This window comes from Loxodonta africana, unplaced genomic scaffold (genome assembly GCF_030014295.1).
Source record: "Loxodonta africana isolate mLoxAfr1 unplaced genomic scaffold, mLoxAfr1.hap2 scaffold_455, whole genome shotgun sequence".
Lineage (NCBI taxonomy): Eukaryota > Metazoa > Chordata > Mammalia > Proboscidea > Elephantidae > Loxodonta > Loxodonta africana.
In genome coordinates this window covers 77701-90021 of record NW_026975170.1, presented here as the reverse complement: position 1 = coordinate 90021, position 12321 = coordinate 77701, and positions in this window count along the sequence as shown.

Below are 12321 nucleotides of genomic sequence, written 5' to 3'. Positions count from 1 at the left end.
TAAGATAATCTTTAAGCCTTAAACCAAAAATACCCCTTTAAGATCACAATAGAGGGTCCAGGACAGAGCTGGAGAAAAATGTAGAACAAAATTCTAACTCAAAAAGAAAGACCAGACTTGCTGGCCTGACAGAGACTGGAGAAACCCTAAGAGTACACCCCTGGACACCCTTTTAGCTCAATAATGAAGTCACACCTGAGGTTCACCATTCAGCTAAAGACTGGACAGACCCATAAAACAAAATGAGCCTAAAGAGCACACCAGTCCAGGGACAAGGACTAAAAGTCAGGAGGGAACAGGAAAGCTGGTAATAGGCAACCTAAGGTTGAGAAGAGAGAGTGTTGACATGTCATGGGGTTGGTAATCAATGTCATAAAACAATATGTGTACTAAAAAAAAAAAAATCCCCTTAAATCTTCTTAAAATCAAATGATAGTTCAGTGTAACTAGTAAAGAAAGCCTGCCTCGAGCATTATGTCCTTTCAAGATCTGTCTATACGGGATCAAATTGACAGCACCAACTGGAAAGATTAGATAGGAACATTAGGAGGCAGTGAGTGTATGTTTCTGTGGGAGGAACAACACAAAAAATGATGGTGAGAATGGATGCACAACTTGATGACTGTAATCAATATCACTGAACTTCACATGTGGAAACTTGGTGCGTATTTTTACTGTGTATGTTCTTAACAACAAATAAAACAATGAAATCAACTATTAAAAAAGATATCATGGATATTTTCATAACAAAGGAACCGTATTAGTAATAGTTATTGTTGTTTGTACAGATGGATTAGAATTTATTAGCCAGTCTCATACTGATGAGCATCAAGTTGTTTTCAATATTGTGCTATAATAAGCATTTTTTTGAAATTGGCTTTGTTAAGGTATAATTTGTATGTCATAAAATCCACCCATTTTAAGTGTATAATTTGATGAGTTTTAGAAATATTCTTACACACTTAAAAAAAAGAAAATTGACATGAGGCTCTAGGAGTCACTTTTTTCACATGTAACAGTACATTTAAATAAATAATTAAATCATTTGATCTGGATGTTCTATTTTAAGTATCAGTTCTAATTATAATCATACATATAAACAAAGGTATACATTAATGAATTAACTGAATACTTATTTATAAGGGCAATTACCTAGAGACAACCTATATTTATAAGAATAGGTTAAGAGCTATAAAAATTTGATATATCTTTGGAATACAATATATAAAGTGACTATATCTTCTATTTCAGAGAAGTAAAAAAAAAATTTTTTTTTATATTGGTATATAATGTTACATATATGGTGTAAAATGTAGGTTAACTTAATTACATGATTATCTGTAGTTTGGTATTTTAGTTAATGTCATTTATATTACTGTAAAACAATGTTGTTGTTGTTGTTAGGTGCTGTTGAGTCAGTTCCAACTCATAGCGACCCTATGTACAACAGAACGAAACACTGCCCGGTCCTGCGCCATCCTTACAATCGTTGTTATGCTTGAGCTCATTGTTGCAGCCACTGTGTCAATCCACCTTGTTTATGGTATTCCTCTTTTCTGCTGACCCTGTACTCTGTCAAGCATGATGTCCTTCTCCAGGGACTCATCCCTCCTGACAACATGTCCAAAGTATGTAAGACGCAGAATGCTCTAAGGAGCATTCTGGCCACACTTCTTCCAAGACAGATTTGTTCTTTCCTTTGGCGGTCCATGGTATATTCAATATTCTTTGCCAACACCACAGTTCAAAGGCGTCAGCTCTTCTTCAGTCTTCCTTATTCATTGTCCAGCTTTGAAATGCATATGATGCGATTGAAAATACCATGGCTTGGGTCAGGCACATCTTAGTCTTCAGGGCGATATCTTTGCTCTTCAACACTTTGAAGAGGTCCTTTGCAGCAGATTTGCCCAGTGTAATGCATCCTTTGATTTCTTGACTCCTGCTTACGTGGGTGTTGATTGTGGATCCAAGTAAAATGAAATCCTTGACAACTTCAATCTTTTCTCCTTTTATCATGATGTTGCTCATTGTTCCAGTTGCGAGGATTTTTGTTTTCTTTATGTTGAGGTGCAACCCATACTAAAGGCTGTGATCTTTGATCTTCATTAGTAAGTGCTTCAAGTCCTCTTCACTTTCAGCAAGCAAGGTTGTGTCATCTGCATAACGCAGGTTGTTAATAAGTCTTCCTCCAATCCTGATGCCCTGTTATTCATATAGTCCAGCTTCTCGTTATTTGTTCAGCATACAGATTAAATAGGTATGGTGAAAGAATACAACCCTGACGCACACCTTTCCTGACTTTAAACCAATCAGTATCCCCTTGTTCTGTGTAAACAACTGCCTCTTGATCCATGTAAACGTTCCTCATGAGCACAATTAAGTCTTCTGGAATCCCCATTCTTCACAGTGCTATCCATAGTTTGTTATGATCCACATAGTCAAATGCCTTTGCATAGTCAATAAAACACAGGTAAACATCCTTCTGGTATTCTCTGCTTTCAGCCAGGATCCATCTGACATCAGCAATGATATCCTGGTTCCACGTCCTCTTCTGAAACCAACCTGAATTTCTGGCAGTTCCCTGTTAATATACTGCTTCAGCCGTTTTTGAATGATCTTCAGCAAAATTTGTTTGCTTGTGATATTAATGATATTGTTCTATAATTTCCACATTTGGTTGGATCACCTTTCTTGGGAATAGGCATAAATATATATATATTTTTTTTCTTCCAGTCAGTTGGCCAGGAAGCTGTCTTCCATATTTCTTGGCATAGGCTAGTGAGCACCTCCAGCACTGCATCTGTTTGTTGAAACATCTCAGTTGATATTCCATAAATTCCTGGAGCCTTGTTTTTCACCAATGCCTTCAGAGCAGTTAGCACTTCTTCCTTCAGTACCATCGGTTCCTGATCTTATGCCACCTCTTGAAATGGTTGAATATCGACTAATTCTTTTTGGTATAATGACTCTGTATTCTTCCGTCTTCTTTTGATGTTTCCTGCATCATTTAATATTTTCCCCATGCAATCCTTCACTATTGCAACTTGAGGCTTGAATTTTTTCTTCAGTTCTTTCAGCTTGAGAAACGCCGAGCGTGTTCTTCCCTTTTGGTTTTCCATCTCCAGCTCTTTGCACATGTCACTGTAATACTTTACTCTGTCTTCTCGAGAGGCCCTTTGAAATCTTCTGTTCAGTTCTTTTACTTCACCAATTCTTCCTTTTGCTTTAGCTGCTCGACGCTCAAGAGCAAGTTTCAGAGTCTCCTCTGACATCTAACCTGCTCTTTTCTTTCTTTCCTGTCTTTTCAGTGACCTCTGGCTTTCTTCATGGATGATGTCCTTCCAAAACTCATCTGGTCTTCGGTCACTAGTGTTCAGTGCCTCAAATCTATTCTTGAGATGGTCTCTAAATTCAGGTGGGATATACTCAAGGTCATATTTTGGCTCTCGTGGACTTGCTCCGATTTTCTTCAGTTTCAGCTTCAACTTGCATATGAGCAATCGATGGTCTGTTCCACACCCGGCCCCTGGCATTGTTCTGACTGATGATATTGAGCTTTTCCTTCGTCTCTTTCCACAGATGTAGTCAATTTGATTTCTGTGTGTTCCATCTGGCAAGGTCCATGTGTATAGTCGCTGTTTATGTTGGTGAAAGAAGGTATTTGCAATAAAGAAGTCGTTGGTCTTAGAAAATTCTATCATTTGATCTCCGGCGTTGTTTCTATCACCAAGGCCATATTTTCCAACTACTGATCCTTCTTCTTTGTTTCCAACTTTTGCATTCCAATTGCCAGTAATTATCAATGCATCTTGATTGCATGTTCTCTCAATTTCAGACTGCAGCAGCTGATGAAAATCTATTTCTTCATCTTTGGCCCTGGTGGTTGGTATGTAAATTTGAATAATAGTCGTATTAACTGCTCTCCCTTGTAGGCTTATGGATATTATCCTATTACTGACAGCATTGTACTTCAGGATAGATTTTGAAACGTTCTTTTGATGATGAATGCAACACCATTCCTCTCCAAGTTTTCATTCCCAGCATAGTAGACTATATGATTTTCTGATTCAAAATGGCCAATACCAGTCCATTTCAGCTCACTAATGTCTAGGATATCGATGTTTATGTGTTCTATTTCATTTTTGACGATTTCCAATTTTCCTAGATTCATACTTCATACATTCCAGGTTCCGATTATTAATGGATGTTTGCAGCTGTTTCTTCTCATTTTGAGTCGTGCCACATCAGCAAATGAAGACCCCTGAAGCTTTACTCCATCCGCGTCATTAAGGTCAACTCTACTTTGAGGAGGCAGCTCTTCCCCAGTCATCTTTTGAGTGCCTTCCAACCTGGGGGGCTCATTTTCCAGCACTATATCAGACAATGTTCCCCTTCTATTCGTAAGGTTTTCACTGGCTAATGCTTTTCAGAAGTAGACTGCCAGGTCCTTCTTCCTAGCCTGTATTAGTCTGGAAGCTCAGCTGAAATCTGTCCTCCATGGGTGACCCTGCTGATATCTGAATACCGGTAGCATAGCTTCCAGCATCAGAGCAACATACAAGACCCCACAGTACGACAAACTGAAAGACACGTAAAAAAATACGAATCTATAAACAGTATGCTAAAACATGAGTGTAGTATTTGGGTGTATATATAGTAAAAAAAAAAAAAAAAATTTTTTTAGACATATAATAATAAATAAAAGACTTTAATCAAATAATGATTCTTATGAATCAATGGCAATGTTTAAAGGATATTTTCAGGAGCTAAAAAGGCCCCTTACAAAACAGTATAAAATGTCTTTTAATTGTATTTATTACTTAATCTTTCAGCTTATACCTTAGATTCACTATGCTTCTTTATGATCTCCTCTACCCCTCAATACGATTATAATAGCAGCAGCTCTACACTAACAGAAATCTTAACTCACAGAAATTCTGCACTTGAATGAAATATACAGGAGACGAATCTAGTCTAAACCTGTTCAGAACATCACACTAATTCTGATTTACTCTGTAGTGAAACCCTGTATCTCTACACAAGAGAACTGACTACAGTGTGTGTCAGCTTAGTCAAGAGTTTAATCCAGGCTTTTGCTTTAATTTACAGTAACCATGTTTTACAAAGGGCAGTGGTGGTTGAGTGGTAGAATTCCTCCCTTCCATGCTTGAGACCTGGATTCAATTCCCAGGCAATACTCCTCAAGCACAGTGATCATCCACCTGTCAGGGGATGCTTCAGTGTTGCTAAAATGCTGAACAGGTGTCAGAGAAGCATCCAGACTAAGACATACCAGAAAGAAGGGCCTGGAAACCTACTTCAAAAATTCAAACAGCAAAACCTCTATAAATCACATCAAACACTGATGCTCATCCAAAGACTTCACCAAAAGAGTAAAAAGATTACCTACAGACTGGGGAAAAGTTTTTAGCTATGACATTTACGGCCAGCACCTGATCTCTAAAATCTACATGATACTGCAAAAACTCACCTGCAAAAAGACAAATAAGCCAATTAAAAAAAGAGCAAAAGATATGAACAGATACTTCACCAAAGAAGACATTCAAGTAACTTAACAGATACTTGAGGAAATGCTCACTATCATTAGCCATTAGAGAAATGCAAATCAAAACTACAATCAGATTCCATCTCACTCCAACAGGCTGGCATTAATCCAAAAAACACAAAGCAATAAATGTTGGAGAGGCTGTGGAGAGACTGGAACACTTTTACACTGCTGATGGGAATGTAAAATGGTACAACCACTTTGGAAATCGATTTGGCACTTCCTTAAAAAGCCAGAAATAGAAGTAACATAAGATCCAGCAATCCCACTCCTTGGAATATAACCTAGAGAAATAACAGCCTTTACACGAGCAGATATATGCACACCCGTGTTCATTGCAGCACTGTTTACAATAGCAAAAAGATGGAAGCAACCAAGGTGCCCATCAAAGGATGAAAGGATAAATAAATTATGGTATACTATGCATTGATGAAGAACAGTGATGAATCTCTGAAACATTTCATAACATGGAGGAATCTGGAAGGCATTATTATGCTGAGTGAAATTAGCCAGTTGCAAAAGGACAAATATTGTATAAGACCACTATTGTAAGAACTCAAGATATAGTTTAAACAGAGAAGAAAATATTCTTTGATGGTTATGAGAGGAGGGAGGGAGGGAGGGTGGGAGAGGGGTATTCACTGACTAGACAGTAGATAAGAGCTACATTAGGTGATGGGAAAGACAACACACAATACAGACGAGGTCAGCACAACTGGGCTAAACAAAAAGCAAAGAAGTTTCCAAAATAAACGGAATGCTTCAAAGGCCAGCGTAGTGGAGCGGCGGTTTGGGGACCATGGTTTTTGGGGACATCTAAGTCAATTGGCATAATAAAATCTATTAAGAAAACATTCTGCATCCCACCTTGGAGATAGTCATCTGGGGTCTTTAAGGCTAGCAAGCGGCCATCTAAGATGCATCAATTGGTCTCAAAACACCTGGATCAAAGAAGAATGAAGAACACCAAGGACACAAGGTAATTATGAGCCCAAGAGACAGAAAGGGCCACATAAACCACAGACTACATCAGCCAGAGACCAGAAGGGCTAGATGGTGCCTGGCTACAACCGATGACTGTCCTGACAGAGAACACAACAGAGAACCCCTGAGGGAGCAGGAGATCAGTGGGATGCACATCCCAAATTCTCGTAAAAAGACCAGACTTAATGGTCTGACCGAAACTAGAAGGACCCCAGTGTCATGGCCCCCAGACCTTCTGTTGGCCCAGGACAGGAACCATTCCCAAAGCCAACTCTTCAGACAGGGATTGGACTGGACAATAGATTGGAGAGGGATGCTGGTGAGGAGTGAGCTTCTTGGATCAGGTGGACACTTGAGACTATGTTGGAGTCTCCTCCCTGGAGGGTAGATGAGAGGGTAGAGGGAGTTAGAAGCTGATGAAATGGACACGAAAAGAGAGAATGGAGGGAGGGAGCGGGCTGTCTCATTGGGGGAGAGCAACTGGGAGTATGTAACAAGGTGTATATAAGTTTTTGTGTGAGAGATCAACTTGATTTGTAAACTTTCACTTAAAGCACAATAAATATTTAAAAAAAACTCTGTAAATCACAATGGTTTGATCCACACCCACTTATGGAGATGACACAGGACCAGCCAATGTTTCTTTACATTATGCACGGGTTTGACATCGGTCAGGGACTGAGTTAACAGCTGCTAACAACATGTTTTACTACAGGACACAAACAAATGCACACACACATACACACATAGATTGAAAGAGAAATAGAGAAACAGAATTTCGTTTCACTCAGCATTTTATAAAACCATAATTTGGAAGAACGGGGAAGTAGCTGTGCAGATACCTGGAAGAAAAGCATTCCAACCAGAAGGACCATCAACAGCAAAGACTACCTGAAGCAGGAACAAAGAGGGCACTGGGACTTGAAAAGGGTGGTGAGTGGGAAAATTCAGGACTATTATGTAACTAAAGCATAGATGATGGAGAACTTTCTATAACAGTGGGGGGACTCTGGCTTGTCCTGAATGTGAGCTGAGGTGTAATTAATGTTGACCCTACAAATCAACTCAGCTGCTTCACAGAGGATAGTCAGAAGGCAGGTGAGGGAGGAAGCAGGTAGAACAGGCTGGGGGCTGTAGCCATGGTCTAAATGACAAACCATAGGAGTGTGACCCACAGTGGCATCAGTATAATTTGTAAGAAATGGTAAACTCCTGGAGAACAGAGAGGAAAGGATTTGCTGAGTTATTAGATGTGGTTGAGGGAGAAAAACAAATGAGTGAGAATCACACTCAGGTTAATAGAAAGATGGAGTAAGGATTAGCTGACATACAGTGCAGAATGTTTAGTGGGAAGACCAGGAGTGACTAAAGTAGTGAATTCTACTAAGTATAAAATTAGAATTTAATGATACAAAAGCATCTTATGTACCTAAGAAAAGGAACATGGAATTTCAGTATCTGTGGTAAATTATTTCCTCTTGAGGGCTCTTTTAAAAAGTCATTAACATTAAAATACAGAGAAAAGGAAGGGGAAAAAAAGGGAAGGAAAGGTATTGTCATACAGGACTAAACCAAGTTCAGATCAATCCCGTCTACTGGAGCAGATCACAATGTGTGAAGCATTTGTACACACAGAGGTAGCAATGGCCATTTCCTCACCAAGGTGGCAACAAAGAAGGTAGAGGTATTTTTTAGGGATGTAGTAAGATAATCTGAGCAGGAAGAAACTTAAAATGACAGGTAGGAGTAAAAGTGGAGACAAGAAAAATGAATCTATACTTAAAGTGGAGAAGAAAAAAAAAGATAAAAGAAGGGACAAATAAAGAGGTCAAAGAGAAAAAGAAAGACAATAAAGGACATAAAAAAGGAAGTAATAAAAGGAGGAATGGAGGAAGGAACAACAGAAGAAATGAAAAATGAAAGAATGAAGGAAAGTTAATGCACAAAATTTGTGGAAGAATCTCGAATTAGAGAAGAGCCATCAGGAGCCCTTTTGGCACAGTGGCTAATTAAAATTCTCACCTGGTGGTTTGGACCTATGGTCGCTCTCCAAGAGAAACCTGTGGCAGTCTGTTTCTGTAAAGGTTACAGACTTGGAAACCCTAGGGGGCAGGTCTACTCTGTTTTATAGGATCACTATTATGAGTCAGAATCAACTCCATGGCAATGGGTTTGGCTTTTGGGCTTTTTTTTTTTTTTGGATTGAATTAGGAAAAGGAGAATTGGAATCATAAATATGTATACATAAGAGACTTGTACAAAATTACTTCAGGACTGTGATATTCTGTGTTTATTCACAACATAAATATTTCTGGTAAGATCCTATTCTGAAACTAGACTTTTTATAAGAATGTTGTCATCACCATTTTTGGACACTCTTAATACCTGAGTGGCCAGTGATCACAGCAATTTGACCACTCTCTGATGATTTTACTGTGAAACCCACAATTAAATATTTAATTAGCATAAACAAATAGAACTCCTAAAGACAGGTTATAAGGAGCCCCACATCTTTATTTTAACTACAAACACTTTAAAAATAAACTGTATTCCAGGACTTACAATAAAACATGCTATTTTGCATGCCTATCTCCCAAAAGGTTGCAAAATTACAGGGTGTTAGGAAACACTGACAATGAATGTAAGACATTCAGAATTTGCCCCCTGAAATCAATACCAGAAAGAGAGCCATTGAATTGAAAGTTTCCAAGCTACTCATTCACTACACAACAAATGACCTAATAAAATTTTGGCCTGTTATTCTGTTAGACAACATATTGTCACATTCTGTAGCCTAGCAGTAGGAGGATAAAAGTATCTCCTCATTTTGAAATAATTATCGTCAGCCAAATCATACATTTAAATAATTTTTGCAAATGTAAATCAAGAAAATATTCTTGACCTTTTTGCCAGCTGTCAGTTTTTCTAGGGCCATCTGCACATCCTTCTTTCTCAGGCTCTACATGAGAGGATTAAGAGTGGGTGGTAACACAGTGTAAAGCACAGATACCAACACTTTTAGTGAAGACGAAGATTTGAAATTTTTGCTAAATACGTAATAATTCCTGAAAAGAAGAACAAGGTCACCACAGTGAGGTGGGGTATGCAAGTGGAGAAAGTTTCACTCTGCCCTTTGCAGATGGGATTCTGAGAATGGTGGAAAAAATGTGAACATAAGACACAACCATCAAAATAAAACATACAGAAGCAAAACAGCAGCTAGCAATAATAAATGCATATTCTAAGATATGCTCCCCATAACAAGCAAGTGCAAGCAGTGATGGAACATCACAGAAGAACTGGTGCACTACGTTGCACCCACAGAAATTGACAGAGAGTGTAACTGCTACGTGAATGGATCCATAGCCACATCCACTGAGCCACGATGCAGCCACCATCTGCACACAGGTACCTCTATTCATAATGGTCTCATAAAGCAAAGGATGACAGATGGCAGCATAGCAGTCATAGGTCGTGACTGTAAGGAGGGCAAACTCTGTGCCCCCGAAAAAAATGACAAGAAAAAGTTGTGAGGCACATGCTAGGAAGGATATGGGATGCTTGTTGGCTAGAGAGTTCATGATGGACTTGGGCTCAGTGACAGATGTCAATCAAGGACACATTCTTCAGGAAGAAATACATGGGAGTTTGGAGGTGCTGGTCTACAGTGGTGAGGGTGAAGCTGAGGGGGTCCGCCATCAGTGCTGCCAGGTACATGAGGAAGAAGAGTTCTGCATGGAGTGTCTCTATTACCCAGTCACCAGGGAATCTCATAAGCAAGAACTCCGTCATGATGGTCTTGTTGGTAAGTTTTTCAGACATGCCGATTCTTCACAGAGAAGACAGAATAGAAAGCACAGCTTCCTAACTTTTTCATTCACTGATCTCTTCTGTATTCTACCTGTTCTCTTCTGCCATAGCTTTACTCTCAAAGTACCTTATTCCCTTTTGTTATCAATGATTTTCTTCAGCTCCTCGGTCTAATATAGGCTAATTCTAACATGTAAAATTTATTTCCTTATAAAATATATAGAGTGAATTATATTAATATGAACATTAATAAGGGTGCCTTAGTGGTGCAGTGCTTAAAGCACTTCACTGCTAATCAAAAGGTTAACTGTTTGAACCCACTAGCCTCTCTACAGCAGAAAGATGTGGCAGTCTGCTTCCATAAAGATATACAGCCTTGGAAAATTTATGAGGCAGTACTACTCTGCCCTACAGGGTTACTGTGAGTCAAAATCAACTTGACATCAGTGAGTTTTTTGGTTTGAATTTTGAACATGAATAAGCTTTTCTGTGAGTTGATGTAAAGAAAGAAGGGTTATACCATTTGCAGTGCCTGGATGGGAGACGTGGTGACTTTGGAGAATATTCTGAATACAAGAAAAAACAACAAAACCAGACCTGTTGCTGTCAAGTCAATTCCAACTCATAGCGACCCTAAAACAGAGTAGAGTTGCCCCATAGGGTTTCCAAGAAGCACCTCGTAGATTCGAACTGCTGACCTTTTGGTTTGCAGCTGCAGCTGTTAACCACAAGAGCTAAATTCCTTGACCAAAATGATGAACAAATATGTTTTCCTTTTTCTGCATGTTCTCCCCCAAATTTCTTAGATATATGTGCACTGCTCAGGATCCTCAGCAGAAAATGTTTCAATTTTCTGCAATTAAGGAAATGCCTTGGATTTTCCAGAACTGTGTAAAATGTTGCAGGTAATTGGAAGGCAAAATAAATAAAGTAGACATCGTTATAGCATGGTGAAGTTATCTTAAAATTATCCTTGTTATAAGTTTGTGTGCAGGTATGTAAATGTGTATGTGTGTGTATGTATATATATGTATGTATTTGTGTGTATATGTTTGGCCTGGCACCTTTGAGTCAATTCTGACTTATAGTGATCCTATAGGTTAGAGTAGAACTGCCCCAGAGGATTTCCAGGGAGTGTGGTGGATTTGGTTAGCAGCCAAGCTCTTAACAATTGCACCACCAGGGATATATATGATATAGACAGATGATAGATTGATCGATCAATAGATGGATGGATGGATGGATGATGGACGGACAGATGGACGGGTGGGTGGGTGGGTGGATGTTTGGATGGATAGATATAGGTATATACAAATACATTGGTATGTAGATACATACACACATACATATATATATATGAGGGAAATGTAAGAAAAAATTCCAAATTGCATATCTAATCTCACTCTTCACTTTCTCTAAAAGGCTGGTGGCCATTTTTTTTTTCTATGAAGAAGGACAATTGAATTAGTATCCCAATTACCAAGAGAATAAATCAGAAGGAAAGAAATAGAACATGATCAGAGGTTTTATGGCTTGTACAGAACAAGAATAACCGCTCTATTTAGTGGAAGAATAAAGAGAAACAGAAATGTATCAGCTCATCAGACTGTCTTGCTCAAATATACTGAATTAAAGTGGCTTGATAGTAGTCCTGACCATTAGAACATGGAGTCACCTCCTACTATCTCACCTCTCTGAATAGCAGAAGAAAGGAAGTAGATGAAATAAAATAACCTACAAGATACATTAAAGGGATGTAACATCTTTTTTTCCTAGTCATATGTCCTCTTATGGGCTAACAATAAATAAGAATCCAACTAAATAGGGACATGAAAAAAATGTGGGGGGACTGGGGATTAACTCACCATCACCATGTAGAAGTCTGCAGGGTTTCCCATTTCCATCACCCCTACTAGGGCATCCCTTACACACTGTAGAGCTGCAGGAAGAAGTTGGGATAA